Here is a 21296-nt window from a genome sequence, read left to right on the forward strand (position 1 = left end):
AGGAGGAGGAGCTGTCAACGGGCATTCTAAGCTGGATGTGCCTGCTCTCGTCAGATCGCGGGCGCCAGCCAGCATGAGGCCTGGCAAGTACCAGTATGGGTGACCGGCTGGGAATCCCAGGTCCCGTTGACTTTTAAGGCCGTGAGTAGGTTTCTTTCCTTTTCGGAGGTGCGTTCGCACTGCAGAAAGCCCATAGGAAAGGAGGAGGAGCTGTCAACGGGCATTCTAAGCTGAATGTGCCTGCTCTCGTCAGATCGCGGCCGCCAGCCAGCTTGAGGCCTGGCAAGTACCAGTATGGGTGACCGGCTGGGAATCCCAGGTCCCGTTGACTTTTAAGGCCGTGAGTAGGTTTCTTTCCTTTTCGGAGGTGCGTTCGCACTGCAGAAAGCCCATAGGAAAGGAGGAGGAGCTGTCAACGGGAATTCTAAGCTGAATGTGCCTGCTCTCGTCAGATTGTGGCCGCCAGCCAGCTTGAGGCCGGGCAAGTACCAGTATGGGTGACCGGCTGGGAATCCCAGGTCCCGTTGACTTTTAAGGCCGTGAGTAGGTTTTTTTCCTTTTCGGAGGTGCGTTCGCACTGCAGAAAGCCCATAGGAAAGGAGGAGGAGCTGTCAATGGGCATTCTAAGCTGAATGTGCCTGCTCTCGTCAGATCGCGGCCGCCAGCCAGCTTGAGGCCTGGCAAGTACCAGTATGGGTGACCGGCTGGGAATCCCAGGTCCCGTTGACTTTTAAGGCCGTGAGTAGGTTGCTTTCCTTTTCGGAGGTGCGTTCGCACTGCAGAAAGCCCATAGGAAAGGAGGAGGAGCTGTCAACGGGCATTCTAAGCTGAATGTGCCTGCTCTCGTCAGATCGCGGCCGCCAGCCAGCTTGAGGCCTGGAAGTACCAGTATGGGTGACCGGCTGGGAATCCCAGGTCCCCTTGACTTTTAAGGCCGTGAGTAGGTTTCTTTCCTTTTCGGAGGTGCGTTCGCACTGCAGAAAGCCCATAGGAAAGGAGGAGGAGCTGTCAACGGGCATTCTAAGCTGAATGTGCCTGCTCTCGTCAGATCGCGGCCGCCAGCCAGCTTGAGGCCTGGCAAGTACCAGTATGGGTGACCGGCTGGGAATCCCAGGTCCCGTTGACTTTTAAGGCCGTGAGTAGGTTTCTTTCCGTTTCGGAGGTGCGTTCGCACTGCAGAAAGCCCATAGGAAAGGAGGAGGAGCTGTCAACGGGCATTGTAAGCTGAATGTGCCTGCTCTCGTCAGATCGCGGCCGCCAGCCAGCTTGAGGCCTGGCAAGTACCAGTATGGGTGACCGGCTGGGAATTCCAGGTCCCGTTGACTTTTAAGGCCGTGAGTAGGTTGCTTTCCTTTTCGGAGGTGCGTTCGCACTGCAGAAAGCCCATAGGAAAGGAGGAGGAGCTGTCAACGGGCATTCTAAGCTGAATGTGCCTGCTCTCGTCAGATCGCGGCCGCCAGCCAGCTTGAGGCCTGGCAAGTACCAGTATGGGTGACCGGCTGGGAATCCCAGGTCCCGTAGACTTTTAAGGCCGTGAGTAGGTTTCTTTCCGTTTCGGAGGTGCGTTCGCACTGCAGAAAGCCCATAGGAAAGGAGGAGGAGCTGTCAACGGGCATTCTAAGCTGAATGTGCCTGCTCTCGTCAGATCGCGGCCGCCAGCCAGCTTGAGGCCTGGCAAGTACCAGTATGGGTGACCGGCTGGGAATCCCAGGTCCCGTTGACTTTTAAGGCCGTGAGTAGGTTGCTTTCCTTTTCGGAGGTGCGTTCGCACTGCAGAAAGCCCATAGGAAAGGAGGAGGAGCTGTCAACGGGCATTCTAAGCTGAATGTGCCTGCTCTCGTCAGATCGCGGCCGCCAGTCAGCTTGAGGCCTGGCAAGTACCAGTATGGGTGACCGGCTGGGAATCCCAGGTCCCGTTGACTTTTAAGGCCGTGAGTAGGTTTCTTTCCTTTTCGGAGGTGCGTTCGCACTGCAGAAAGCCCATAGGAAAGGAGGAGGAGCTGTCAACGGGCATTCTAAGCTGAATGTGCCTGCTCTCGTCAGATCGCGGCCGCCAGCCAGCTTGAGGCCTGGCAAGTACCAGTTTGGGTGACCGGCTGGGAATCCCAGGTCCCGTTGACTTTTAAGGCCGTGAGCAGGTTGCTTTCCTTTTCGGAGGTGCGTTCGCACTGCAGAAAGCCCATAGGAAAGGAGGAGGAGCTGTCAACGGGCATTCTAAGCTGAATGTGCCTGCTCTCGTCAGATCGCGGCCGCCAGCCAGCTTGAGGCCTGGCAAGTACCAGTATGGGTGACCGGCTGGGAATCCCAGGTCCTGTTGACTTTTAAGGCCGTGAGTAGGTTTCTTTCCTTTTCGGAGGTGCGTTCGCACTGCAGAAAGCCCATAGGAAAGGAGGAGGAGCTGTCAACGGGCATTCTAAGCTGAATGTGCCTGCTCTCGTCAGATCGCGGCCGCCAGCCAGCTTGAGGCCTGGCAAGTACCAGTATGGGTGACCGGCTGGGAATCCCAGGTCCCGTTGACTTTTAAGGCCGTGAGTAGGTTGCTTTCCTTTTCGGAGGTGCGTTCGCACTGCAGAAAGCCCATAGGAAAGGAGGAGGAGCTGTCAATGGGCATTCTAAGCTGAATGTGCCTGCTCTCGTCAGATCGCGGCCGCCAGCCAGCTTGAGGCCTGGCAAGTACCAGTATGGGTGACCGGCTGGGAATCCCAGGTCCCGTTGACTTTTAAGGCCGTGAGTAGGTTTCTTTCCGTTTCGGAGGTGCGTTCGCACTGCAGAAAGCCCATAGGAAAGGAGGAGGAGCTGTCAACGGGCATTCTAAGCTGAATGTGCCTCCTCTCGTCAGATCGCGGCCGCCAGCCAGCTTGAGGCCTGGCAAGTACCAGTATGGGTGACCGGCTGGGAATCCCAGGTCCCGTTGACTTTTAAGGCCGTGAGTAGGTTGCTTTCCTTTTCGGAGGTGCGTTCGCACTGCAGAAAGCCCATAGGAAAGGAGGAGGAGCTGTCAACGGGCATTCTAAGCTGAATGTGCCTGCTCTCGTCAGATCGCGGCCGCCAGCCAGCTTGAGGCCTGGCAAGTACCAGTATGGGTGACCGGCTGGGAATCCCAGGTCCCGTTGACTTTTAAGGCCGTGAGTAGGTTTCTTTCCTTTTCGGAGGTGCGTTCGCACTGCAGAAAGCCCATAGGAAAGGAGGAGGAGCTGTCAACGGGCATTCTAAGCTGAATGTACCTGCTCTCGTCAGATCGCGGCCGCCAGCCAGCTTGAGGCCTGTCAAGTACCAGTATGGGTGACCGGCTGGGAATCCCAGGTCCCGTTGACTTTTAAGGCCGTGAGTAGGTTTCTTTCCTTTTCGGAGGTGCGTTCGCACTGCAGAAAGCCCATAGGAAAGGAGGAGGAGCTGTCAACGGGCATTCTAAGCTGAATGTGCCTGCTCTCGTCAGATCGCGGCCGCCAGCCAGCTTGAGGCCTGGCAAGTACCAGTATGGGTGACCGGCTGGGAATCCCAGGTCCCGTTGACTTTTAAGGCCGTGAGTAGGTTGCTTTCCTTTTCGGAGGTGCGTTCGCACTGCAGAAAGCCCATAGGAAAGGAGGAGGAGCTGTCAACGGGCATTCTAAGCTGAATGTGCCTGCTCTCGTCAGATCGCGGCCGGCAGCCAGCTTGAGGCCTGGCAAGTACCAGTATGGGTGACCGGCTGGGAATCCCAGGTCCCGTTGACTTTTAAGGCCGTGAGTAGGTTTCTTTCCTTTTCGGAGGTGCGTTCGCACTGCAGAAAGCCCATAGGAAAGGAGGAGGAGCTGTCAACGGGCATTCTAAGCTGAATGTGCCTGCTCTCGTCAGATCGCGGCCGCCAGCTAGCTTGAGGCCTGGCAAGTACCAGTATGGGTGACCGGCTGGGAATCCCAGGTCCCGTTGACTTTTAAGGCCGTGAGTAGGTTGCTTTCCTTTTCGGAGGTGCGTTCGCACTGCAGAAAGCCCATAGGAAAGGAGGAGGAGCTGTCAACGGGCATTCTAAGCTGAATGTGCCTGCTCTCGTCAGATTGCGGCCGCCAGCCAGCTTGAGGCCTGGCAAGTACCAGTATGGGTGACCGGCTGGGAATCCCAGGTCCCGTTGACTTTTAAGGCCGTGAGTAGGTTTCTTTCCTTTTCGGAGGTGCGTTCGCACTGCAGAAAGCCCATAGGAAAGGAGGAGGAGCTGTCAACGGGAATTCTAAGCTGAATGCGCCTGCTCTCGTCAGATCGCGGCCGCCAGCCAGCTTGAGGCCTGGCAAGTACCAGTATGGGTGACCGGCTGGGAATCCCAGGTCCCGTTGACTTTTAAGGCCGTGAGTAGGTTTCTTTCCTTTTCGGAGGTGCGTTCGCACTGCAGAAAGCCCATAGGAAAGGAGGAGGAGCTGTCAATGGACATTCTAAGCTGAATGTGCCTGCTCTCGTCAGATCGCGGCCGCCAGCCAGCTTGAGGCCTGGCAAGTACCAGTATGGGTGACCGGCTGGGAATCCCAGGTCCCGTTGACTTTTAAGGCCGTGAGTAGGTTGCTTTCCTTTTCGGAGGTGCGTTCGCACTGCAGAAAGCCCATAGGAAAGGAGGAGGAGCTGTCAACGGGCATTCTAAGCTGAATGTGCCTGCTCTCGTCAGATCGCGGCCGCCAGCCAGCTTGAGGCCTGGCAAGTACCAGTATGGGTGACCGGCTGGGAATCCCAGGTCCCGTTGACTTTTAAGGCCGTGAGTAGGTTTCTTTCCGTTTCGGAGGTGCGTTCGCACTGCAGAAAGCCCATAGGAAAGGAGGAGGAGCTGTCAACGGGCATTCTAAGCTGAATGTGCCTGCTCTCGTCAGATCGCGGCCGCCAGCCAGCTTGAGGCCTGGCAAGTACCAGTATGGGTGACCGGCTGGGAATCCCAGGTCCCGTTGACCTTTAAGGCCGTGAGTAGGTTGCTTTCCTTTTCAGAGGTGCGTTCGCACTGCAGAAAGCCCATAGGAAAGGAGGAGGAGCTGTCAACGGGCATTCTAAGCTGAATGTACCTGCTCTCGTCAGATCGCGGCCGCCAGCCAGCTTGAGGCCTGGCAAGTACCAGTATGGGTGACCGGCTGGGAATCCCAGGTCCCGTTGACTTTTAAGGCCGTGAGTAGGTTTCTTTCTGTTTCGGAGGTGCGTTCGCACTGCAGAAAGCCCATAGGAAAGGAGGAGGAGCTGTCAACGGGCATTCTAAGCTGAATGTGCCTGCTCTCGTCAGATCGCGGCCGCCAGCCAGCTTGAGGCCTGGCAAGTACCAGTATGGGTGACCGGCTGGGAATCCCAGGTCCCGTTGACTTTTAAGGCCGTGAGTAGGTTTCTTTCCTTTTCGGAGGTGCGTTCGCACTGCAGAAAGCCCATAGGAAAGGAGGAGAAGCTGTCAACGGGCATTCTAAGCTGAATGTGCCTGCTCTCGTCAGATCGCGGCCGCCAGCCAGCTTGAGGCCTGGCAAGTACCAGTATGGGTGACCGGCTGGGAATCCCAGGTCCCGTTGACTTTTAAGGCCGTGAGTAGGTTGCTTTCCTTTTCGGAGGTGCGTTCGCACTGCAGAAAGCCCATAGGAAAGGAGGAGGCGCTGTCAACGGGCATTCTAAGCTGAATGTGCCTGCTCTCGTCAGATCGCGGCCGCCAGCCAGCTTGAGGCCTGGCAAGTACCAGTATGGGTGACCGGCTGGGAATCCCAGGTCCCGTTGACTTTTAAGGCCGTGAGTAGGTTTCTTTCCTTTTCGGAGGTGCGTTCGCACTGCAGAAAGCCCATAGGAAAGGAGGAGGAGCTGTCAACGGGCATTCTAAGCTGAATGTGCCTGCTCTCGTCAGATCGCGGCCGCCAGCCAGCTTGAGGCCTGGCAAGTACCAGTATGGGTGACCGGCTGGGAATCCCAGGTCCCGTTGACTTTTAAGGCCGTGAGTAGGTTGCTTTCCTTTTCGGAGGTGCGTTCGCACTGCAGAAAGCCCATAGGAAAGGAGGAGGAGCTGTCAACGGGCATTCTAAGCTGAATGTGCATGCTCTCGTCAGATCGCGGCCGCCAGCCAGCTTGAGGCCTGGCAAGTACCAGTATGGGTGACCGGCTGGGAATCCCAGGTCCCGTTGACTTTTAAGGCCGTGAGTAGGTTTCTTTCCTTTTCGGAGGTGCGTTCGCACTGCAGAAAGCCCATAGGAAAGGAGGAGGAGCTGTCAACGGGCATTCTAAGCTGAATGTGCCTGCTCTCGTCAGATCGCGGCCGCCAGCCAGCTTGAGGCCTGGCAAGTACCAGTATGGGTGACCGGCTGGGAATCCCAGGTCCCGTTGACTTTTAAGGCCGTGAGTAGGTTGCTTTCCTTTTCGGAGGTGCGTTCGCACTGCAGAAAGCCCATAGGAAAGGAGGAGGAGCTGTCAACGGGCATTCTAAGCTGAATGTGCCTGCTCTCGTCAGATCGCGGCCGCCAGCCAGCTTGAGGCCTGGCAAGTACCAGTATGGGTGACCGGCTGGGAATCCCAGGTCCCGTTGACTTTTAAGGCCGTGAGTAGGTTTCTTTCCTTTTCGGAGGTGCGTTCGCACTGCAGAAAGCCCATAGGAAAGGAGGAGGAGCTGTCAACGGGCATTCTAAGCTGAATGTGCCTGCTCTCGTCAGATCGCGGCCGCCAGCCAGCTTGAGGCCTGGCAAGTACCAGTATGGGTGACCGGCTGGGAATCCCAGGTCCCGTTGACTTTTAAGGCCGTGAGCAGGTTGCTTTCCTTTTCGGAGGTGCGTTCGCACTGCAGAAAGCCCATAGGAAAGGAGGAGGAGCTGTCAACGGGCATTCTAAGCTGAATGTGCCTGCTCTCGTCAGATCGCGGCCGCCAGCCAGCTTGAGGCCTGGCAAGTACCAGTATGGGTGACCGGCTGGGAATCCCAGGTCCCGTTGACTTTTAAGGCCGTGAGTAGGTTTCTTTCCTTTTCGGAGGTGCGTTCGCACTGCAGAAAGCCCATAGGAAAGGAGGAGGAGCTGTCAACGGGCATTCTAAGCTGAATGTGCCTGCTCTCGTCAGATCGCGGCCGCCAGCCAGCTTGAGGCCTGGCAAGTACCAGTATGGGTGACCGGCTGGGAATCCCAGGTCCCGTTGACTTTTAAGGCCGTGAGTAGGTTGCTTTCCTTTTCGGAGGTGCGTTCGCACTGCAGAAAGCCCATAGGAAAGGAGGAGGAGCTGTCAACGGGCATTCTAAGCTGAATGTGCCTGCTCTCGTCAGATCGTGGCCGCCAGCCAGCTTGAGGCCTGGCAAGTACCAGTATGGGTGACCGGCTGGGAATCCCAGGTCCCGTTGACTTTTAAGGCCGTGAGTAGGTTTCTTTCCTTTTCGGAGGTGCGTTCGCACTGCAGAAAGCCCATAGGAAAGGAGGAGGAGCTGTCAACGGGCATTCTAAGCTGAATGTGCCTGCTCTCGTCAGATCGCGGCCGCCAGCCAGCTTGAGGCCTGGCAAGTACCAGTATTGGTGACCGGCTGGGAATCCCAGGTCCCGTTGACTTTTAAGGCCGTGAGTAGGTTTCTTTCCGTTTCGGAGGTGCGTTCGCACTGCAGAAAGCCCATAGGAAAGGAGGAGGAGCTGTCAACGGGCATTCTAAGCTGAATGTGCCTGCTCTCGTCAGATCGCGGCCGCCAGCCAGCTTGAGACCTGGCAAGTACCAGTATGGGTGACCGGCTGGGAATCCCAGGTCCCGTTGACTTTTAAGGCCGTGAGTAGGTTTCTTTCCTTTTCGGAGGTGCGTTCGCACTGCAGAAAGCCCATAGGAAAGGAGGAGGAGCTGTCAACAGGCATTCTAAGCTGAATGTGCCTGCTCTTGTCAGATCGCGGCCGCCAGCCAGCTTGAGGCCTGGCAAGTACCAGTATGGGTGACCGGCTGGGAATCCCAGGTCCCGTTGACTTTTAAGGCCGTGAGTAGGTTTCTTTCCTTTTCGGAGGTGCGTTCGCACTGCAGAAAGCCCATAGGAAAGGAGGAGGAGCTGTCAACGGGCATTCTAAGCTGAATGTGCCTGCTCTCGTCAGATCGCGGCCGCCAGCCAGCTTGAGGCCTGGCAAGTACCAGTATGGGTGACCGGCTGGGAATCCCAGGTCCCGTTGACTTTTAAGGCCGTGAATAGGTTGCTTTCCTTTTCGGAGGTGCGTTCGCACTGCAGAAAGCCCATAGGAAAGGAGGAGGAGCTGTCAACGGGCATTCTAAGCTGAATGTGCCTGCTTTCGTCAGATCGCTGCCGCCAGCCAGCTTGAGGCCTGGCAAATACCAGTATGGGTGACCGGCTGGGAATCCCAGGTCCCGTTGACTTTTAAGGCCGTGAGTAGGTTTCTTTCCTTTTCGGAGGTGCGTTCGCACTGCAGAAAGCCCATAGGAAAGGAGGAGGAGCTGTCAACGGGCATTCTAAGCTGAATGTGCCTGCTCTCGTCAGATCGCGGCCGCCAGCCAGCTTGAGGCCTGGCAAGTACCAGTATGGGTGACCGGCTGGGAATCCCAGGTCCCGTTGACTTTTAAGGCCGTGAGTAGGTTTCTTTCCTTTTCGGAGGTGCGTTCGCACTGCAGAAAGCCCATAGGAAAGGAGGAGGAGCTGTCAACGGGAATTCTAAGCTGAATGTGCCTGCTCTCGTCAGATCGCGGCCGCCAGCCAGCTTGAGGCCTGGCAAGTACCAGTATGGGTGACCGGCTGGGAATCCCAGGTCCCGTTGACTTTTAAGGCCGTGAGTAGGTTTCTTTTCTTTTCGGAGGTGCGTTCGCACTGCAGAAAGCCCATAGGAAAGGAGGAGGAGCTGTCAACGGGCATTCTAAGCTGAATGTGCCTGCTCTCGTCAGATTGCGGCCGCCAGCCAGCTTGAGGCCTGGCAAGTACCAGTATGGGTGACCGGCTGGGAATCCCAGGTCCCGTTGACTTTTAAGGCCGTGAGTAGGTTTCTTTCCTTTTCGGAGGTGCGTTCGCACTGCAGAAAGCCCATAGGAAAGGAGGCGGAGCTGTCAACGGGCATTCTAAGCTGAATGTGCCTGCTCTCGTCAGATCGCGGCCGCCAGCCAGCTTGAGGCCTGGCAAGTACCAGTATGGGTGACCGGCTGGGAATCCCAGGTCCCGTTGACTTTTAAGGCCGTGAGTAGGTTTCTTTCCTTTTCGGAAGTGCGTTCGCACTGCAGAAAGCCCATAGGAAAGGAGGAGGAGCTGTCAACGGGCATTCTAAGCTGAATGTGCCTGCTCTCGTCAGATCGCGGCCGCCAGCCAGCTTGAGGCCTGGCAAGTACCAGTATGGGTGACCGGCTGGGAATCCCAGGTCCCGTTGACTTTTAAGGCCGTGAGTAGGTTTCTTTCCTTTTCGGAGGTGCGTTCGCACTGCAGAAAGCCCATAGGAAAGGAGGAGGAGCTGTCAACGGGCATTCTAAGCTGAATGTGCCTGCTCTCGTCAGATCGCGGCTGCCAGCCAGCTTGAGGCCTGGCAAGTACCAGTATGGGTGACCGGCTGGGAATCCCAGGTCCCGTTGACTTTTAAGGCCGTGAGTAGGTTGCTTTCCTTTTCGGAGGTGCGTTCGCACTGCAGAAAGCCCATAGGAAAGGAGGAGGAGCTGTCAACGGGCATTCTAAGCTGAATGTGCCTGCTCTCGTCAGATCGCGGCCGCCAGCCAGCTTGAGGCCTGGCAAGTACCAGTATGGGTGACCGGCTGGGAATCCCAGGTCCCGTTGACTTTTAAGGCCGTGAGTAGGTTTCTTTCCTTTTCGGAGGTGCGTTGGCACTGCAGAAAGCCCATAGGAAAGGAGGAGGAGCTGTCAACAGGCATTCTAAGCTGAATGTGCCTGCTCTCGTCAGATCGCGGCCGCCAGCCAGCTTGAGGCCTGGCAAGTACCAGTATGGGTGACCGGCTGGAAATCCCAGGTCCCGTTGACTTTTAAGGCCGTGAGTAGGTTTCTTTCCGTTTCGGAGGTGCGTTCGCACTGCAGAAAGCCCATAGGAAAGGAGGAGGAGCTGTAAACGGGCATTCTAAGCTGAATGTGCCTGCTCTCGTCAGATCGCGGCCGCCAGCCAGCTTGAGGCCTGGCAAGTACCAGTATGGGTGACCGGCTGGGAATCCCAGGTTCCGTTGACCTTTAAGGCCGTGAGTAGGTTGCTTTCCTTTTCAGAGGTGCGTTCGCACTGCAGAAAGCCCATAGGAAAGGAGGAGGAGCTGTCAACGGGCATTCTAAGCTGAATGTACCTGCTCTCGTCAGATCGCGGCCGCCAGCCAGCTTGAGGCCTGGCAAGTACCAGTATGGGTGACCGGCTGGGAATCCCAGGTCCCGTTGACTTTTAAGGCCGTGAGTAGGTTTCTTTCTGTTTCGGAGGTGCGTTCGCACTGCAGAAAGCCCATAGGAAAGGAGGAGGAGCTGTCAACGGGCATTCTAAGCTGAATGTGCCTGCTCTCGTCAGATCGCGGCCGCCAGCCAGCTTGAGGCCTGGCAAGTACCAGTATGGGTGACCGGCTGGGAATCCCAGGTCCCGTTGACTTTTAAGGCCGTGAGTAGGTTTCTTTCCTTTTCGGAGGTGCGTTCGCACTGCAGAAAGCCCATAGGAAAGGAGGAGGAGCTGTCAACGGGCATTCTAAGCTGAATGTGCCTGCTCTCGTCAGATCGCGGCCGCCAGCCAGCTTGAGGCCTGGCAAGTACCAGTATGGGTGACCGGCTGGGAATCCCAGGTCCCGTTGACTTTTAAGGCCGTGAGTAGGTTGCTTTCCTTTTCGGAGGTGCGTTCGCACTGCAGAAAGCCCATAGGAAAGGAGGAGGAGCTGTCAACGGGCATTCTAAGCTGAATGTGCCTGCTCTCGTCAGATCGCGGCCGCCAGCCAGCTTGAGGCCTGGCAAGTACCAGTATGGGTGACCGGCTGGGAATCCCAGGTCCCGTTGACTTTTAAGGCCGTGAGTAGGTTTCTTTCCTTTTCGGAGGTGCGTTCGCACTGCAGAAAGCCCATAGGAAAGGAGGAGGAGCTGTCAACGGGCATTCTAAGCTGAATGTGCCTGCTCTCGTCAGATCGCGGCCGCCAGCCAGCTTGAGGCCTGGCAAGTACCAGTATGGGTGACCGGCTGGGAATCCCAGGTCCCGTTGACTTTTAAGGCCGTGAGTAGGTTGCTTTCCTTTTCGGAGGTGCGTTCGCACTGCAGAAAGCCCATAGGAAAGGAGGAGGAGCTGTCAACGGGCATTCTAAGCTGAATGTGCCTGCTCTCGTCAGATCGCGGCCGCCAGCCAGCTTGAGGCCTGGCAAGTACCAGTATGGGTGACCGGCTGGGAATCCCAGGTCCCGTTGACTTTTAAGGCCGTGAGTAGGTTTCTTTCCTTTTCGGAGGTGCGTTCGCACTGCAGAAAGCCCATAGGAAAGGAGGAGGAGCTGTCAACGGGCATTCTAAGCTGAATGTGCCTGCTCTCGTCAGATCGCGGCCGCCAGCCAGCTTGAGGCCTGGCAAGTACCAGTATGGGTGACCGGCTGGGAATCCCAGGTCCCGTTGACTTTTAAGGCCGTGAGCAGGTTGCTTTCCTTTTCGGAGGTGCGTTCGCACTGCAGAAAGCCCATAGGAAAGGAGGAGGAGCTGTCAACGGGCATTCTAAGCTGAATGTGCCTGCTCTCGTCAGATCGCGGCCGCCAGCCAGCTTGAGGCCTGGCAAGTACCAGTATGGGTGACCGGCTGGGAATCCCAGGTCCCGTTGACTTTTAAGGCCGTGAGTAGGTTTCTTTCCTTTTCGGAGGTGCGTTCGCACTGCAGAAAGCCCATAGGAAAGGAGGAGGAGCTGTCAACGGGCATTCTAAGCTGAATGTGCCTGCTCTCGTCAGATCGCGGCCGCCAGCCAGCTTGAGGCCTGGCAAGTACCAGTATGGGTGACCGGCTGGGAATCCCAGGTCCCGTTGACTTTTAAGGCCGTGAGTAGGTTGCTTTCCTTTTCGGAGGTGCGTTCGCACTGCAGAAAGCCCATAGGAAAGGAGGAGGAGCTGTCAACGGGCATTCTAAGCTGAATGTGCCTGCTCTCGTCAGATCGCGGCCGCCAGCCAGCTTGAGGCCTGGCAAGTACCAGTATGGGTGACCGGCTGGGAATCCCAGGTCTCGTTGACTTTTAAGGCCGTGAGTAGGTTTCTTTCCTTTTCGGAGGTGCGTTCGCACTGCAGAAAGCCCATAGGAAAGGAGGAGGAGCTGTCAACGGGCATTCTAAGCTGAATGTGCCTGCTCTCGTCAGATCGCGGCCGCCAGCCAGCTTGAGGCCTGGCAAGTACCAGTATGGGTGACCGGCTGGGAATCCCAGGTCCCGTTGACTTTTAAGGCCGTGAGTAGGTTTCTTTCCTTTTCGGAGGTGCGTTCGCACTGCAGAAAGCCCATAGGAAAGGAGGAGGAGCTGTCAACGGGCATTCTAAGCTGAATGTGCCTGCTCTCGTCAGATCGCGGCCGCCAGCCAGCTTGAGGCCTGGCAAGTACCAGTATGGGTGACCGGCTGGGAATCCCAGGTCCCGTTGACTTTTAAGGCCGTGAGTAGGTTGCTTTCCTTTTCGGAGGTGCGTTCGCACTGCAGAAAGCCCATAGGAAAGGAGGAGGAGCTGTCAACGGGCATTCTAAGCTGAATGTGCCTGCTCTCGTCAGATCGCGGCCGCCAGCCAGCTTGAGGCCTGGCAAGTACCAGTATGGGTGACCGGCTGGGAATCCCAGGTCCCGTTGACTTTTAAGGCCGTGAGTAGGTTTCTTTCCTTTTCGGAGGTGCGTTCGCACTGCAGAAAGCCCATAGGAAAGGAGGAGGAGCTGTCAACGGGCATTCTAAGCTGAATGTGCCTGCTCTCGTCAGATCGCGGCCGCCAGCCAGCTTGAGGCCTGGCAAGTACCAGTATGGGTGACCGGCTGGGAATCCCAGGTCCCGTTGACTTTTAAGGCCGTGAGTAGGTTGCTTTCCTTTTCGGAGGTGCGTTCGCACTGCAGAAAGCCCATAGGAAAGGAGGAGGAGCTGTCAACGGGCATTCTAAGCTGAATGTGCCTGCACTCGTCAGATCGCGGCCGCCAGCCAGCTTGAGGCCTGGCAAGTACCAGTATGGGTGACCGGCCTGGAATCCCAGGTCCCGTTGACTTTTAAGGCCGTGAGTAGGTTGCTTTCCTTTTCGGAGGTGCGTTCGCACTGCAGAAAGCCCATAGGAAAGGAGGAGGAGCTGTCAACGGGCATTCTAAGCTGAATGTGCCTGCTCTCGTCAGATCGCGGCCGCCAGCCAGCTTGAGGCCTGGCAAGTACCAGTATGGGTGACCGGCTGGGAATCCCAGGTCCCGTTGACTTTTAAGGCCGTGAGCAGGTTGCTTTCCTTTTCGGAGGTGCGTTCGCACTGCAGAAAGCCCATAGGAAAGGAGGAGGAGCTGTCAACGGGCATTCTAAGCTGAATGTGCCTGCTCTCGTCAGATCGCGGCCGCCAGCCAGCTTGAGGCCTGGCAAGTACCAGTATGGGTGACCGGCTGGGAATCCCAGGTCCTGTTGACTTTTAAGGCCGTGAGTAGGTTTCTTTCCTTTTCGGAGGTGCGTTCGCACTGCAGAAAGCCCATAGGAAAGGAGGAGGAGCTGTCAACGGGCATTCTAAGCTGAATGTGCCTGCTCTCGTCAGATCGCGGCCGCCAGCCAGCTTGAGGCCTGGCAAGTACCAGTATGGGTGACCGGCTGGGAATCCCAGGTCCCGTTGACTTTTAAGGCCGTGAGTAGGTTGCTTTCCTTTTCGGAGGTGCGTTCGCACTGCAGAAAGCCCATAGGAAAGGAGGAGGAGCTGTCAATGGGCATTCTAAGCTGAATGTGCCTGCTCTCGTCAGATCGCGGCCGCCAGCCAGCTTGAGGCCTGGCAAGTACCAGTATGGGTGACCGGCTGGGAATCCCAGGTCCCGTTGACTTTTAAGGCCGTGAGTAGGTTTCTTTCCGTTTCGGAGGTGCGTTCGCACTGCAGAAAGCCCATAGGAAAGGAGGAGGAGCTGTCAACGGGCATTCTAAGCTGAATGTGCCTGCTCTCGTCAGATCGCGGCCGCCAGCCAGCTTGAGGCCTGGCAAGTACCAGTATGGGTGACCGGCTGGGAATCCCAGGTCCCGTTGACTTTTAAGGCCGTGAGTAGGTTGCTTTCCTTTTCGGAGGTGCGTTCGCACTGCAGAAAGCCCATAGGAAAGGAGGAGGAGCTGTCAACGGGCATTCTAAGCTGAATGTGCCTGCTCTCGTCAGATCGCGGCCGCCAGCCAGCTTGAGGCCTGGCAAGTACCAGTATGGGTGACCGGCTGGGAATCCCAGGTCCCGTTGACTTTTAAGGCCGTGAGTAGGTTTCTTTCCTTTTCGGAGGTGCGTTCGCACTGCAGAAAGCCCATAGGAAAGGAGGAGGAGCTGTCAACGGGCATTCTAAGCTGAATGTACCTGCTCTCGTCAGATCGCGGCCGCCAGCCAGCTTGAGGCCTGTCAAGTACCAGTATGGGTGACCGGCTGGGAATCCCAGGTCCCGTTGACTTTTAAGGCCGTGAGTAGGTTTCTTTCCTTTTCGGAGGTGCGTTCGCACTGCAGAAAGCCCATAGGAAAGGAGGAGGAGCTGTCAACGGGCATTCTAAGCTGAATGTGCCTGCTCTCGTCAGATCGCGGCCGCCAGCCAGCTTGAGGCCTGGCAAGTACCAGTATGGGTGACCGGCTGGGAATCCCAGGTCCCGTTGACTTTTAAGGCCGTGAGTAGGTTGCTTTCCTTTTCGGAGGTGCGTTCGCACTGCAGAAAGCCCATAGGAAAGGAGGAGGAGCTGTCAACGGGCATTCTAAGCTGAATGTGCCTGCTCTCGTCAGATCGCGGCCGCCAGCCAGCTTGAGGCCTGGCAAGTACCAGTATGGGTGACCGGCTGGGAATCCCAGGTCCCGTTGACTTTTAAGGCCGTGAGTAGGTTTCTTTCCTTTTCGGAGGTGCGTTCGCACTGCAGAAAGCCCATAGGAAAGGAGGAGGAGCTGTCAACGGGCATTCTAAGCTGAATGTGCCTGCTCTCGTCAGATCGCGGCCGCCAGCTAGCTTGAGGCCTGGCAAGTACCAGTATGGGTGACCGGCTGGGAATCCCAGGTCCCGTTGACTTTTAAGGCCGTGAGTAGGTTGCTTTCCTTTTCGGAGGTGCGTTCGCACTGCAGAAAGCCCATAGGAAAGGAGGAGGAGCTGTCAACGGGCATTCTAAGCTGAATGCGCCTGCTCTCGTCAGATCGCGGCCGCCAGCCAGCTTGAGGCCTGGCAAGTACCAGTATGGGTGACCGGCTGGGAATCCCAGGTCCCGTTGACTTTTAAGGCCGTGAGTAGGTTTCTTTCCTTTTCGGAGGTGCGTTCGCACTGCAGAAAGCCCATAGGAAAGGAGGAGGAGCTGTCAATGGACAGTCTAAGCTGAATGTGCCTGCTCTCGTCAGATCGCGGCCGCCAGCCAGCTTGAGGCCTGGCAAGTACCAGTATGGGTGACCGGCTGGGAATCCCAGGTCCCGTTGACTTTTAAGGCCGTGAGTAGGTTGCTTTCCTTTTCGGAGGTGCGTTCGCACTGCAGAAAGCCCATAGGAAAGGAGGAGGAGCTGTCAACGGGCATTCTAAGCTGAATGTGCCTGCTCTCGTCAGATCGCGGCCGCCAGCCAGCTTGAGGCCTGGCAAGTACCAGTATGGGTGACCGGCTGGGAATCCCAGGTCCCGTTGACTTTTAAGGCCGTGAGTAGGTTTCTTTCCGTTTCGGAGGTGCGTTCGCACTGCAGAAAGCCCATAGGAAAGGAGGAGGAGCTGTCAACGGGCATTCTAAGCTGAATGTGCCTGCTCTCGTCTGATCGCGGCCGCCAGCCAGCTTGAGGCCTGGCAAGTACCAGTATGGGTGACCGGCTGGGAATCCCAGGTCCCGTTGACTTTTAAGGCCGTGAGTAGGTTTCTTTCCGTTTCGGAGGTGCGTTCGCACTGCAGAAAGCCCATAGGAAAGGAGGAGGAGCTGTCAACGGGCATTCTAAGCTGAATGTGCCTGCTCTCGTCAGATCGCGGCCGCCAGCCAGCTTGAGGCCTGGCAAGTACCAGTATGGGTGACCGGCTGGGAATCCCAGGTCCCGTTGACCTTTAAGGCCGTGAGTAGGTTGCTTTCCTTTTCAGAGGTGCGTTCGCACTGCAGAAAGCCCATAGGAAAGGAGGAGGAGCTGTCAACGGGCATTCTAAGCTGAATGTACCTGCTCTCGTCAGATCGCGGCCGCCAGCCAGCTTGAGGCCTGGCAAGTACCAGTATGGGTGACCGGCTGGGAATCCCAGGTCCCGTTGACTTTTAAGGCCGTGAGTAGGTTTCTTTCTGTTTCGGAGGTGCGTTCGCACTGCAGAAAGCCCATAGGAAAGGAGGAGGAGCTGTCAACGGGCATTCTAAGCTGAATGTGCCTGCTCTCGTCAGATCGCGGCCGCCAGCCAGCTTGAGGCCTGGCAAGTACCAGTATGGGTGACCGGCTGGGAATCCCAGGTCCCGTTGACTTTTAAGGCCGTGAGTAGGTTTCTTTCCTTTTCGGAGGTGCGTTCGCACTGCAGAAAGCCCATAGGAAAGGAGGAGAAGCTGTCAACGGGCATTCTAAGCTGAATGTGCCTGCTCTCGTCAGATCGCGGCCGCCAGCCAGCTTGAGGCCTGGCAAGTACCAGTATGGGTGACCGGCTGGGAATCCCAGGTCCCGTTGACTTTTAAGGCCGTGAGTAGGTTGCTTTCCTTTTCGGAGGTGCGTTCGCACTGCAGAAAGCCCATAGGAAAGGAGGAGGAGCTGTCAACGGGCATTCTAAGCTGAATGTGCCTGCTCTCGTCAGATCGCGGCCGCCAGCCAGCTTGAGGCCTGGCAAGTACCAGTATGGGTGACCGGCTGGGAATCCCAGGTCCCGTTGACTTTTAAGGCCGTGAGTAGGTTTCTTTCCTTTTCGGAGGTGCGTTTGCACTGCAGAAAGCCGATAGGAAAGGAGGAGGAGCTGTCAACGGGCATTCTAAGCTGAATGTGCCTGCTCTCGTCAGATCGCGGCCGCCAGCCAGCTTGAGGCCTGGCAAGTACCAGTATGGGTGACCGGCTGGGAATCCCAGGTCCCGTTGACTTTTAAGGCCGTGAGTAGGTTGCTTTCCTTTTCGGAGGTGCGTTCGCACTGCAGAAAGCCCATAGGAAAGGAGGAGGAGCTGTCAACGGGCATTCTAAGCTGAATGTGCCTGCTCTCGTCAGATCGCGGCCGCCAGCCAGCTTGAGGCCTGGCAAGTACCAGTATGGGTGACCGGCTGGGAATCCCAGGTCCCGTTGACTTTTAAGGCCGTGAGTAGGTTTCTTTCCTTTTCGGAGGTGCGTTCGCACTGCAGAAAGCCCATAGGAAAGGAGGAGGAGCTGTCAACGGGCATTCTAAGCTGAATGTGCCTGCTCTCGTCAGATCGCGGCCGCCAGCCAGCTTGAGGCCTGGCAAGTACCAGTATGGGTGACCGGCTGGGAATCCCAGGTCCCGTTGACTTTTAAGGCCGTGAGTAGGTTGCTTTCCTTTTCGGAGGTGCGTTCGCACTGCAGAAAGCCCATAGGAAAGGAGGAGGAGCTGTCAACGGGCATTCTAAGCTGAATGTGCCTGCTCTCGTCAGATCGCGGCCGCCAGCCAGCTTGAGGCCTGGGAAGTACCAGTATGGGTGACCGGCTGGGAATCCCAGGTCCCGTTGACTTTTAAGGCCGTGAGTAGGTTTCTTTCCTTTTCGGAGGTGCGTTCGCACTGCAGAAAGCCCATAGGAAAGGAGGAGGAGCTGTCAACGGGCATTCTAAGCTGAATGTGCCTGCTCTCGTCAGATCGCGGCCGCCAGCCAGCTTGAGGCCTGGCAAGTACCAGTATGGGTGACCGGCTGGGAATCCCAGGTCCCGTTGACTTTTAAGGCCGTGAGTAGGTTTCTTTCCGTTTCGGAGGTGCGTTCGCACTGCAGAAAGCCCATAGGAAAGGAGGAGGAGCTGTCAACGGGCATTCTAAGCTGAATGTGCCTGCTCTCGTCAGATCGCGGCCGCCAGCCAGCTTGAGGCCTGGCAAGTACCAGTATGGGTGACCGGCTGGGAATCCCAGGTCCCGTTGACTTTTAAGGCCGTGAGTAGGTTTCTTTCCGTTTCGGAGGTGCGTTCGCACTGCAGAAAGCCCATAGGAAAGGAGGAGGAGCTGTCAATGGGCATTCTAAGCTGAATGTGCCTGCTCTCGTCAGATCGCGGCCGCCAGCCAGCTTGAGGCCTGGCAAGTACCAGTATGGGTGACCGGCTGGGAATCCCAGGTCCCGTTGACCTTTAAGGCCGTGAGTAGGTTGCTTTCCTTTTCAGAGGTGCGTTCGCACTGCAGAAAGCCCATAGGAAAGGAGGAGGAGCTGTCAACGGGCATTCTAAGCTGAATGTACCTGCTCTCGTCAGATCGCGGCCGCCAGCCAGCTTGAGGCCTGGCAAGTACCAGTATGGGTGACCGGCTGGGAATCCCAGGTCCCGTTGACTTTTAAGGCCGTGAGTAGGTTTCTTTCTGTTTCGGAGGTGCGTTCGCACTGCAGAAAGCCCATAGGAAAGGAGGAGGAGCTGTCAACGGGCATTGTAAGCTGAATGTTCCTGCTCTCGTCAGATCGCGGCCGCCAGCCAGCTTGAGGCCTGGCAAGTACCAGTATGGGTGACCGGCTGGGAATCCCAGGTCCCGTTGACTTTTAAGGCCGTGAGTAGGTTTCTTTCCTTTTCGGAGGTGCGTTCGCACTGCAGAAAGCCCATAGGAAAGGAGGAGAAGCTGTCAACGGGCATTCTAAGCTGAATGTGCCTGCTCTCGTCAGATCGCGGCCGCCAGCCAGCTTGAGGCCTGGCAAGTACCAGTATGGGTGACCGGCTGGGAATCCCAGGTCCCGTTGACTTTTAAGGCCGTGAGTAGGTTGCTTTCCTTTTCGGAGGTGCGTTCGCACTGCAGAAAGCCCATAGGAAAGGAGGAGGAGCTGTCAACGGGCATTCTAAGCTGAATGTGCCTGCTCTCGTCAGATCGCGGCCGCCAGCCAGCTTGAGGCCTGGCAAGTACCAGTATGGGTGACCGGCTGGGAATCCCAGGTCCCGTTGACTTTTAAGGCCGTGAGTAGGTTTCTTTCCTTTTCGGAGGTGCGTTCGCACTGCAGAAAGCCCATAGGAAAGGAGGAGGAGCTGTCAACGGGCATTCTAAGCTGAATGTGCCTGCTCTCGTCAGATCGCGGCCGCCAGCCAGCTTGAGGCCTGGCAAGTACCAGTATGGGTGACCGGCTGGGAATCCCAGGTCCCGTTGACTTTTAAGGCCGTGAGTAGGTTGCTTTCCTTTTCGGAGGTGCGTTCGCACTGCAGAAAGCCCATAGGAAAGGAGGAGGAGCTGTCAACGGGCATTCTAAGCTGAATGTGCCTGCTCTCGTCAGATCGCGGCCGCCAGCCAGTTTGAGGCCTGGCAAGTACCAGTATGGGTGACCGGCTGGGAATCCCAGGTCCCGTTGACTTTTAAGGCCGTGAGTAGGTTTCTTTCCTTTTCGGAGGTGCGTTCGCACTGCAGAAAGCCCATAGGAAAGGAGGAGGAGCTGTCAACGGGCATTCTAAGCTGAATGTGCCTGCTCTCGTCAGATCGCGGCCGCCAGCCAGCTTGAGGCCTGGCAAGTACCAGTATGGGTGACCGGCTGGGAATCCCAGGTCCCGTTGACTTTTAAGGCCGTGAGTAGGTTTCTTTCCTTTTCGGAGGTGCGTTCGCACTGCAGAAAGCCCATAGGAAAGGAGGAGGAGCTGTCAACGGGCATTCTAAGCTGAATGTGCCTGCTCTCGTCAGATCGCGGCCGCCAGCCAGCTTGAGGCCTGGCAAGTACCAGTATGGGTGACCGGCTGGGAATCCCAGGTCCCGTTGACTTTTAAGGCCGTGAGTAGGTTGCTTTCCTTTTCGGAGGTGCGTTCGCACTGCAGAAAGCCCATAGGAAAGGAGGAGGAGCTGTCAACGGGCATTCTAAGCTGAATGTGCCTGCTCTCGTCAGATCGCGGCCGCCAGCCAGCTTGAGGCCTGGCAAGTACCAGTATGGGTGACCGGCTGGGAATCCCAGGTCCCGTTGACTTTTAAGGCCGTGAGTAGGTTTCTTTCCTTTTCGGAGGTGCGTTCGCACTGCAGAAAGCCCATAGGAAAGGAGGAGGAGCTGTCAACGGGCATTCTAAGCTGAATGTGCCTGCTCTCGTCAGATCGCGGCCGCCAGCCAGCTTGAGGCCTGGCAAGTACCAGTATGGGTGACCGGCTGGGAATCCCAGGTCCCGTTGACTTTTAAGGCCGTGAGCAGGTTGCTTTCCTTTTCGGAGGTGCGTTCGCACTGCAGAAAGCCCATAGGAAAGGAGGAGGAGCTGTCAACGGGCATTCTAAGCTGAATGTGCCTGCTCTCGTCAGATCGCGGCCGCCAGCCAGCTTGAGGCCTGGCAAGTACCAGTATGGGTGACCGGCTGGGAATCCCAGGTCCCGTTGACTTTTAAGGCCGTGAGTAGGTTTCTTTCCTTTTCGGAGGTGCGTTCGCACTGCAGAAAGCCCATAGGAAAGGAGGAGGAGCTGTCAACGGGCATTCTAAGCTGAATGTGCCTGCTCTCGTCAGATCGCGGCCGCCAGCCAGCTTGAGGCCTGGCAAGTACCAGTATGGGTGACCGGCTGGGAATCCCAGGTCCCGTTGACTTTTAAGGCCGTGAGTAGGTTGCTTTCCTTTTCGGAGGTGCGTTCGCACTGCAGAAAGCCCATAGGAAAGGAGGAGGAGCTGTCAACGGGCATTCTAAGCTGAATGTGCCTGCTCTCGTCAGATCGTGGCCGCCAGCCAGCTTGAGGCCTGGCAAGTACCAGTATGGGTGACCGGCTGGGAATCCCAGGTCCCGTTGACTTTTAAGGCCGTGAGTAGGTTTCTTTCCTTTTCGGAGGTGCGTTCGCACTGCAGAAAGCCCATAGGAAAGGAGGAGGAGCTGTCAACGGGCATTCTAAGCTGAATGTGCCTGCTCTCGTCAGATCGCGGCCGCCAGCCAGCTTGAGGCCTGGCAAGTACCAGTATGGGTGACCGGCTGGCAATCCCAGGTCCCGTTGACTTTTAAGGCCGTGAGTAGGTTTCTTTCCGTTTCGGAGGTGCGTTCGCACTGCAGAAAGCCCATAGGAAAGGAGGAGGAGCTGTCAACGGGCATTCTAAGCTGAATGTGCCTGCTCTAGTCAGATCGCGGCCGCCAGCCAGCTTGAGGCCTGGCAAGTACCAGTATGGGTGACCGGCTGGGAATCCCAGGTCCCGTTGACTTTTAAGGCCGTGAGTAGGTTTCTTTCCTTTTCGGAGGTGCGTTCGCACTGCAGAAAGCCCATAGGAAAGGA

General features: G+C 56.8%; 99 pseudogenes; all 99 read left to right on the forward strand.

The window, feature by feature from the left end:
• The first annotated feature begins 13 nt into the window (after positions 1–13).
• On the forward strand, positions 14–132 carry LOC136602741 (5S ribosomal RNA; annotated as a pseudogene).
• Positions 133–212: 80 nt separating this feature from the next.
• On the forward strand, positions 213–331 carry LOC136602560 (5S ribosomal RNA; annotated as a pseudogene).
• Positions 332–610: 279 nt separating this feature from the next.
• Positions 611–729, forward strand: LOC136602652 (5S ribosomal RNA; annotated as a pseudogene).
• A 278-nt stretch (positions 730–1007) lies between these two features.
• LOC136602561 (5S ribosomal RNA) lies at positions 1008–1126 on the forward strand (annotated as a pseudogene).
• Positions 1127–1206: 80 nt separating this feature from the next.
• Positions 1207–1325, forward strand: LOC136602735 (5S ribosomal RNA; annotated as a pseudogene).
• An 80-nt stretch (positions 1326–1405) lies between these two features.
• On the forward strand, positions 1406–1524 carry LOC136602658 (5S ribosomal RNA; annotated as a pseudogene).
• An 80-nt stretch (positions 1525–1604) lies between these two features.
• On the forward strand, positions 1605–1723 carry LOC136602562 (5S ribosomal RNA; annotated as a pseudogene).
• An 80-nt stretch (positions 1724–1803) lies between these two features.
• On the forward strand, positions 1804–1922 carry LOC136602645 (5S ribosomal RNA; annotated as a pseudogene).
• Positions 1923–2002: 80 nt separating this feature from the next.
• LOC136602656 (5S ribosomal RNA) lies at positions 2003–2121 on the forward strand (annotated as a pseudogene).
• Positions 2122–2201: 80 nt separating this feature from the next.
• Positions 2202–2320, forward strand: LOC136602642 (5S ribosomal RNA; annotated as a pseudogene).
• An 80-nt stretch (positions 2321–2400) lies between these two features.
• On the forward strand, positions 2401–2519 carry LOC136602563 (5S ribosomal RNA; annotated as a pseudogene).
• Positions 2520–2599: 80 nt separating this feature from the next.
• On the forward strand, positions 2600–2718 carry LOC136602653 (5S ribosomal RNA; annotated as a pseudogene).
• Positions 2719–2997: 279 nt separating this feature from the next.
• LOC136602564 (5S ribosomal RNA) lies at positions 2998–3116 on the forward strand (annotated as a pseudogene).
• Positions 3117–3196: 80 nt separating this feature from the next.
• On the forward strand, positions 3197–3315 carry LOC136602646 (5S ribosomal RNA; annotated as a pseudogene).
• An 80-nt stretch (positions 3316–3395) lies between these two features.
• Positions 3396–3514, forward strand: LOC136602565 (5S ribosomal RNA; annotated as a pseudogene).
• An 80-nt stretch (positions 3515–3594) lies between these two features.
• On the forward strand, positions 3595–3713 carry LOC136602685 (5S ribosomal RNA; annotated as a pseudogene).
• An 80-nt stretch (positions 3714–3793) lies between these two features.
• Positions 3794–3912, forward strand: LOC136602690 (5S ribosomal RNA; annotated as a pseudogene).
• An 80-nt stretch (positions 3913–3992) lies between these two features.
• On the forward strand, positions 3993–4111 carry LOC136602714 (5S ribosomal RNA; annotated as a pseudogene).
• Positions 4112–4191: 80 nt separating this feature from the next.
• Positions 4192–4310, forward strand: LOC136602630 (5S ribosomal RNA; annotated as a pseudogene).
• Positions 4311–4390: 80 nt separating this feature from the next.
• Positions 4391–4509, forward strand: LOC136602726 (5S ribosomal RNA; annotated as a pseudogene).
• Positions 4510–4589: 80 nt separating this feature from the next.
• On the forward strand, positions 4590–4708 carry LOC136602566 (5S ribosomal RNA; annotated as a pseudogene).
• Positions 4709–4788: 80 nt separating this feature from the next.
• On the forward strand, positions 4789–4907 carry LOC136602595 (5S ribosomal RNA; annotated as a pseudogene).
• An 80-nt stretch (positions 4908–4987) lies between these two features.
• LOC136602763 (5S ribosomal RNA) lies at positions 4988–5106 on the forward strand (annotated as a pseudogene).
• Positions 5107–5186: 80 nt separating this feature from the next.
• Positions 5187–5305, forward strand: LOC136602568 (5S ribosomal RNA; annotated as a pseudogene).
• Positions 5306–5385: 80 nt separating this feature from the next.
• On the forward strand, positions 5386–5504 carry LOC136602569 (5S ribosomal RNA; annotated as a pseudogene).
• Positions 5505–5584: 80 nt separating this feature from the next.
• Positions 5585–5703, forward strand: LOC136602570 (5S ribosomal RNA; annotated as a pseudogene).
• An 80-nt stretch (positions 5704–5783) lies between these two features.
• On the forward strand, positions 5784–5902 carry LOC136602572 (5S ribosomal RNA; annotated as a pseudogene).
• An 80-nt stretch (positions 5903–5982) lies between these two features.
• On the forward strand, positions 5983–6101 carry LOC136602723 (5S ribosomal RNA; annotated as a pseudogene).
• An 80-nt stretch (positions 6102–6181) lies between these two features.
• LOC136602573 (5S ribosomal RNA) lies at positions 6182–6300 on the forward strand (annotated as a pseudogene).
• An 80-nt stretch (positions 6301–6380) lies between these two features.
• Positions 6381–6499, forward strand: LOC136602574 (5S ribosomal RNA; annotated as a pseudogene).
• An 80-nt stretch (positions 6500–6579) lies between these two features.
• LOC136602575 (5S ribosomal RNA) lies at positions 6580–6698 on the forward strand (annotated as a pseudogene).
• An 80-nt stretch (positions 6699–6778) lies between these two features.
• On the forward strand, positions 6779–6897 carry LOC136602576 (5S ribosomal RNA; annotated as a pseudogene).
• Positions 6898–6977: 80 nt separating this feature from the next.
• Positions 6978–7096, forward strand: LOC136602577 (5S ribosomal RNA; annotated as a pseudogene).
• An 80-nt stretch (positions 7097–7176) lies between these two features.
• On the forward strand, positions 7177–7295 carry LOC136602704 (5S ribosomal RNA; annotated as a pseudogene).
• An 80-nt stretch (positions 7296–7375) lies between these two features.
• Positions 7376–7494, forward strand: LOC136602749 (5S ribosomal RNA; annotated as a pseudogene).
• An 80-nt stretch (positions 7495–7574) lies between these two features.
• On the forward strand, positions 7575–7693 carry LOC136602684 (5S ribosomal RNA; annotated as a pseudogene).
• A 279-nt stretch (positions 7694–7972) lies between these two features.
• On the forward strand, positions 7973–8091 carry LOC136602579 (5S ribosomal RNA; annotated as a pseudogene).
• Positions 8092–8370: 279 nt separating this feature from the next.
• LOC136602580 (5S ribosomal RNA) lies at positions 8371–8489 on the forward strand (annotated as a pseudogene).
• Positions 8490–8569: 80 nt separating this feature from the next.
• Positions 8570–8688, forward strand: LOC136602679 (5S ribosomal RNA; annotated as a pseudogene).
• An 80-nt stretch (positions 8689–8768) lies between these two features.
• On the forward strand, positions 8769–8887 carry LOC136602715 (5S ribosomal RNA; annotated as a pseudogene).
• Positions 8888–8967: 80 nt separating this feature from the next.
• LOC136602581 (5S ribosomal RNA) lies at positions 8968–9086 on the forward strand (annotated as a pseudogene).
• An 80-nt stretch (positions 9087–9166) lies between these two features.
• Positions 9167–9285, forward strand: LOC136602582 (5S ribosomal RNA; annotated as a pseudogene).
• An 80-nt stretch (positions 9286–9365) lies between these two features.
• Positions 9366–9484, forward strand: LOC136602637 (5S ribosomal RNA; annotated as a pseudogene).
• Positions 9485–9564: 80 nt separating this feature from the next.
• On the forward strand, positions 9565–9683 carry LOC136602584 (5S ribosomal RNA; annotated as a pseudogene).
• Positions 9684–9962: 279 nt separating this feature from the next.
• Positions 9963–10081, forward strand: LOC136602722 (5S ribosomal RNA; annotated as a pseudogene).
• Positions 10082–10161: 80 nt separating this feature from the next.
• On the forward strand, positions 10162–10280 carry LOC136602775 (5S ribosomal RNA; annotated as a pseudogene).
• Positions 10281–10360: 80 nt separating this feature from the next.
• Positions 10361–10479, forward strand: LOC136602585 (5S ribosomal RNA; annotated as a pseudogene).
• Positions 10480–10559: 80 nt separating this feature from the next.
• Positions 10560–10678, forward strand: LOC136602586 (5S ribosomal RNA; annotated as a pseudogene).
• An 80-nt stretch (positions 10679–10758) lies between these two features.
• Positions 10759–10877, forward strand: LOC136602587 (5S ribosomal RNA; annotated as a pseudogene).
• An 80-nt stretch (positions 10878–10957) lies between these two features.
• LOC136602588 (5S ribosomal RNA) lies at positions 10958–11076 on the forward strand (annotated as a pseudogene).
• Positions 11077–11156: 80 nt separating this feature from the next.
• Positions 11157–11275, forward strand: LOC136602590 (5S ribosomal RNA; annotated as a pseudogene).
• Positions 11276–11355: 80 nt separating this feature from the next.
• On the forward strand, positions 11356–11474 carry LOC136602591 (5S ribosomal RNA; annotated as a pseudogene).
• An 80-nt stretch (positions 11475–11554) lies between these two features.
• Positions 11555–11673, forward strand: LOC136602592 (5S ribosomal RNA; annotated as a pseudogene).
• An 80-nt stretch (positions 11674–11753) lies between these two features.
• Positions 11754–11872, forward strand: LOC136602593 (5S ribosomal RNA; annotated as a pseudogene).
• Positions 11873–11952: 80 nt separating this feature from the next.
• On the forward strand, positions 11953–12071 carry LOC136602661 (5S ribosomal RNA; annotated as a pseudogene).
• Positions 12072–12151: 80 nt separating this feature from the next.
• LOC136602594 (5S ribosomal RNA) lies at positions 12152–12270 on the forward strand (annotated as a pseudogene).
• An 80-nt stretch (positions 12271–12350) lies between these two features.
• On the forward strand, positions 12351–12469 carry LOC136602596 (5S ribosomal RNA; annotated as a pseudogene).
• An 80-nt stretch (positions 12470–12549) lies between these two features.
• Positions 12550–12668, forward strand: LOC136602597 (5S ribosomal RNA; annotated as a pseudogene).
• An 80-nt stretch (positions 12669–12748) lies between these two features.
• Positions 12749–12867, forward strand: LOC136602598 (5S ribosomal RNA; annotated as a pseudogene).
• A 279-nt stretch (positions 12868–13146) lies between these two features.
• LOC136602599 (5S ribosomal RNA) lies at positions 13147–13265 on the forward strand (annotated as a pseudogene).
• An 80-nt stretch (positions 13266–13345) lies between these two features.
• On the forward strand, positions 13346–13464 carry LOC136602643 (5S ribosomal RNA; annotated as a pseudogene).
• Positions 13465–13544: 80 nt separating this feature from the next.
• Positions 13545–13663, forward strand: LOC136602601 (5S ribosomal RNA; annotated as a pseudogene).
• An 80-nt stretch (positions 13664–13743) lies between these two features.
• On the forward strand, positions 13744–13862 carry LOC136602654 (5S ribosomal RNA; annotated as a pseudogene).
• Positions 13863–13942: 80 nt separating this feature from the next.
• Positions 13943–14061, forward strand: LOC136602602 (5S ribosomal RNA; annotated as a pseudogene).
• Positions 14062–14141: 80 nt separating this feature from the next.
• On the forward strand, positions 14142–14260 carry LOC136602603 (5S ribosomal RNA; annotated as a pseudogene).
• Positions 14261–14340: 80 nt separating this feature from the next.
• On the forward strand, positions 14341–14459 carry LOC136602647 (5S ribosomal RNA; annotated as a pseudogene).
• Positions 14460–14539: 80 nt separating this feature from the next.
• LOC136602604 (5S ribosomal RNA) lies at positions 14540–14658 on the forward strand (annotated as a pseudogene).
• An 80-nt stretch (positions 14659–14738) lies between these two features.
• LOC136602605 (5S ribosomal RNA) lies at positions 14739–14857 on the forward strand (annotated as a pseudogene).
• An 80-nt stretch (positions 14858–14937) lies between these two features.
• LOC136602691 (5S ribosomal RNA) lies at positions 14938–15056 on the forward strand (annotated as a pseudogene).
• An 80-nt stretch (positions 15057–15136) lies between these two features.
• Positions 15137–15255, forward strand: LOC136602492 (5S ribosomal RNA; annotated as a pseudogene).
• A 279-nt stretch (positions 15256–15534) lies between these two features.
• On the forward strand, positions 15535–15653 carry LOC136602606 (5S ribosomal RNA; annotated as a pseudogene).
• An 80-nt stretch (positions 15654–15733) lies between these two features.
• Positions 15734–15852, forward strand: LOC136602631 (5S ribosomal RNA; annotated as a pseudogene).
• Positions 15853–15932: 80 nt separating this feature from the next.
• LOC136602607 (5S ribosomal RNA) lies at positions 15933–16051 on the forward strand (annotated as a pseudogene).
• Positions 16052–16131: 80 nt separating this feature from the next.
• LOC136602498 (5S ribosomal RNA) lies at positions 16132–16250 on the forward strand (annotated as a pseudogene).
• An 80-nt stretch (positions 16251–16330) lies between these two features.
• On the forward strand, positions 16331–16449 carry LOC136602608 (5S ribosomal RNA; annotated as a pseudogene).
• An 80-nt stretch (positions 16450–16529) lies between these two features.
• Positions 16530–16648, forward strand: LOC136602609 (5S ribosomal RNA; annotated as a pseudogene).
• An 80-nt stretch (positions 16649–16728) lies between these two features.
• Positions 16729–16847, forward strand: LOC136602610 (5S ribosomal RNA; annotated as a pseudogene).
• An 80-nt stretch (positions 16848–16927) lies between these two features.
• On the forward strand, positions 16928–17046 carry LOC136602612 (5S ribosomal RNA; annotated as a pseudogene).
• An 80-nt stretch (positions 17047–17126) lies between these two features.
• Positions 17127–17245, forward strand: LOC136602613 (5S ribosomal RNA; annotated as a pseudogene).
• An 80-nt stretch (positions 17246–17325) lies between these two features.
• Positions 17326–17444, forward strand: LOC136602615 (5S ribosomal RNA; annotated as a pseudogene).
• An 80-nt stretch (positions 17445–17524) lies between these two features.
• LOC136602522 (5S ribosomal RNA) lies at positions 17525–17643 on the forward strand (annotated as a pseudogene).
• An 80-nt stretch (positions 17644–17723) lies between these two features.
• LOC136602616 (5S ribosomal RNA) lies at positions 17724–17842 on the forward strand (annotated as a pseudogene).
• Positions 17843–17922: 80 nt separating this feature from the next.
• LOC136602617 (5S ribosomal RNA) lies at positions 17923–18041 on the forward strand (annotated as a pseudogene).
• Positions 18042–18121: 80 nt separating this feature from the next.
• On the forward strand, positions 18122–18240 carry LOC136602648 (5S ribosomal RNA; annotated as a pseudogene).
• An 80-nt stretch (positions 18241–18320) lies between these two features.
• Positions 18321–18439, forward strand: LOC136602510 (5S ribosomal RNA; annotated as a pseudogene).
• An 80-nt stretch (positions 18440–18519) lies between these two features.
• LOC136602740 (5S ribosomal RNA) lies at positions 18520–18638 on the forward strand (annotated as a pseudogene).
• Positions 18639–18718: 80 nt separating this feature from the next.
• On the forward strand, positions 18719–18837 carry LOC136602618 (5S ribosomal RNA; annotated as a pseudogene).
• An 80-nt stretch (positions 18838–18917) lies between these two features.
• LOC136602619 (5S ribosomal RNA) lies at positions 18918–19036 on the forward strand (annotated as a pseudogene).
• An 80-nt stretch (positions 19037–19116) lies between these two features.
• LOC136602621 (5S ribosomal RNA) lies at positions 19117–19235 on the forward strand (annotated as a pseudogene).
• Positions 19236–19315: 80 nt separating this feature from the next.
• Positions 19316–19434, forward strand: LOC136602659 (5S ribosomal RNA; annotated as a pseudogene).
• An 80-nt stretch (positions 19435–19514) lies between these two features.
• On the forward strand, positions 19515–19633 carry LOC136602623 (5S ribosomal RNA; annotated as a pseudogene).
• Positions 19634–19713: 80 nt separating this feature from the next.
• On the forward strand, positions 19714–19832 carry LOC136602624 (5S ribosomal RNA; annotated as a pseudogene).
• Positions 19833–19912: 80 nt separating this feature from the next.
• Positions 19913–20031, forward strand: LOC136602625 (5S ribosomal RNA; annotated as a pseudogene).
• An 80-nt stretch (positions 20032–20111) lies between these two features.
• LOC136602626 (5S ribosomal RNA) lies at positions 20112–20230 on the forward strand (annotated as a pseudogene).
• An 80-nt stretch (positions 20231–20310) lies between these two features.
• Positions 20311–20429, forward strand: LOC136602627 (5S ribosomal RNA; annotated as a pseudogene).
• Positions 20430–20509: 80 nt separating this feature from the next.
• On the forward strand, positions 20510–20628 carry LOC136602628 (5S ribosomal RNA; annotated as a pseudogene).
• An 80-nt stretch (positions 20629–20708) lies between these two features.
• On the forward strand, positions 20709–20827 carry LOC136602706 (5S ribosomal RNA; annotated as a pseudogene).
• An 80-nt stretch (positions 20828–20907) lies between these two features.
• LOC136602750 (5S ribosomal RNA) lies at positions 20908–21026 on the forward strand (annotated as a pseudogene).
• An 80-nt stretch (positions 21027–21106) lies between these two features.
• On the forward strand, positions 21107–21225 carry LOC136602737 (5S ribosomal RNA; annotated as a pseudogene).
• Positions 21226–21296: the final 71 nt, after the last annotated feature.

This window comes from Eleutherodactylus coqui, unplaced genomic scaffold (genome assembly GCF_035609145.1).
Source record: "Eleutherodactylus coqui strain aEleCoq1 unplaced genomic scaffold, aEleCoq1.hap1 HAP1_SCAFFOLD_539, whole genome shotgun sequence".
Taxonomy (NCBI): domain Eukaryota; kingdom Metazoa; phylum Chordata; class Amphibia; order Anura; family Eleutherodactylidae; genus Eleutherodactylus; species Eleutherodactylus coqui.